Source organism: Olea europaea, chromosome 12 (genome assembly GCF_002742605.1).
Source record: "Olea europaea var. sylvestris chromosome 12, O_europaea_v1, whole genome shotgun sequence".
Lineage (NCBI taxonomy): Eukaryota > Viridiplantae > Streptophyta > Magnoliopsida > Lamiales > Oleaceae > Olea > Olea europaea.
The window spans coordinates 18568016-18570579 of NC_036248.1; positions in this window are offsets into that span (position 1 = coordinate 18568016).

Consider the following 2564-nt stretch of genomic DNA (forward strand, 5'->3'; position numbering starts at 1 on the left):
ATATTATATTATCCTAAACTGATTGCGTGTCCTGTTATGATTGGTCAATCAACTGCAAATAATTGACTGATAAATCATAGGGAGTCCTTACTCTCTAACATTTATAGCAATTTGATCTCTAAACTTTCAAATTCATCCCACTTTTGTTGTCCCTTTATGAACATGGTAATTTTTATATACAATTTATTTTAATCATATATTTTACCGAATTTGAACTATTTGGGCTATCAATTTAAATTAAAGTCAACAATTATTTCGACCATATATTTTAGCAAATCCACAATTTTGTACTCACACATTCCATAACTTTTTCCTTTTTGTTAGGGTTCGTTTGAGCGCCATTATTCTCTAATAAGGCATTTTAAAATAGTAGAATGATAGAGAACGTGTAATTTAAAAATAAGAAAAAAATTTTGAATTTACGTGTAATATTATTTTATTAAAGAATATGTGATTAAAAAGAAGAGAAAAAAATGTATTTAAAAAAGAATGGAGGATTAAACAATGGTATGATTTTTATCCAAATAAAAAGGGGGCTTAATTTGATTTAAATTAATCACTATAGCAAAAAAAAAAAAATCAAATATTTTGTAATTTGTAAGATAGGGACTGTGTGAAAAATACAAGAAGTATATATTCTTAATCAAATAATTGATTGTTTAAAATGTAACGATATCACATTTTAGAAAGAAAGAGTCAATTCAATTGAGAGCTAAAAAAAATAACTCATAAGCTCTTTTTAATTTATTTTTAACTTATAACTTTTAATGATCAGCCAAATTGGATCCACCTTCATGCATTGTCGAACTAGATGGTCAATAACAACGTGACAAATTCATTATGGCGCATCAATTCGTGAATTGGCCCATTCGAATCGGGTCGACCAACTTGTATGATCCAACTTTTAGACAAGCTTCGATGGACCAGCCTATTTTGACATCACATATTTGTTCTAATAAATCTCCAAATGGTAAGTGCTCATTTTTTTTATAACTTTTGAGAAGTTAAAATGAGTTTTTGGACCTATTTAATTAATTTCAAAAAAATGTTTCCTCTAGTTAGTAGAGATTTTAGAAAAAGTTGAATCAACGACTGTTCTAAAAGATATTTCAGAAGAACATAAAAAAAAAAAAAGGTTTCGAAACACTAATTAAAGTAGTGTTGTCAAGAAATTCTTTTATAAAAAGCAAAGATAAAAGAAAATTGATATCAAATAGCCCAAATCCCCTATTTGATGGCCATTATTTGGAATTATCAATATTTTGAATAGTAAATTTTTTAAGGATATATGGTTAGAAAGTAGGAAAATGTTTTGAGGTTACGTGTATAATATTTTATTGTCTGAATGTATAACTGAAAATGAGTATATAAGAAAAAAGTTTAAAAATAAAAGATGTCAAACATGGCTAAATAAGTTGTGGAAAGACTTTTCCTCTATTCAATTGAATAATTCTTACAAAGACAAAAATAACAAACTCGGGAATTATTTATTATTATTATTATTATTTTCAAGAGAGTCACTAATTTGTACTTGAAAACCCCCCCGGTGTTAAATCACCATGCTCACGTACGCAAGTGGAAAGGATTTCCCTTCTTTGCGTGACTAATATCACAGGAAGAAAAAAATCATTAAAAATATTTCAATATAACTTTTTATAATTTCAAAAGTCGCCAACACACTTCCCTTCTCATTACGAAACGGGGAATTTATACAAATGTCACTAAAATTGAAAATGCAAAAAAAAATTTGGACATTCACCAATTTCTTTCAAGAATGTCAATTTTTCTCTACAAAATGTCCACTTTACCCTTTAACACCTTTTTGGAGCAATAAATGCTTGATTTGAATGCAATTAATGTTATGATGTGATTAATTTATTTTTGGTTTAAATTTAATATTGAAGATATGATATTATATTGTATAATAAGATTTTTTTTTATTAAAAAAGGGATGAAATCTTTACAAAATACACACACACATACGAATTGAAAGAGCTTCTTCTTCTTCATCATCTCCATTCCATCATCAATAAGGAAACAAGGAAAGCCATTGATAAATTTGAAAGGTGAGGTAGTAGAAAAAAGTTCATCTCATATCATAGTTGACTACTTTAAATGTTCAATACAATATGATCATATTTAAATGAACCATTTCAATCTCTTATTCATTGATGTAGTTAATTTTTGGTATATTTTAGAAAGAAAAATTATACCAATATTATATAGAAAATGTGAAGTATTCCATATATAATTCAACATTTAATGAAGCATTAAGTGATACCTTGTTCATTTCTAAAAAGATACAGTGATATTGTAGTTCAGAATTTATTATGGCCTTTACCATTTTCAATAAATTCGTCAAACAGTGAAGCACATGGAATTTATCCTTCTCGAAAGTTATGGCAGTAGAACTGTCGAGCAGTATCTTGGAAACTGTCGGGTTAGATATTTTAACTGTCGAACTCGACATTTACTGACTGTCGGGATAGAAAATGTAATTGTCGATTTTGACACCTGAAAACTGATCATCTTTTATATCTTTGGTAGTACAAGTATGTAAGTAT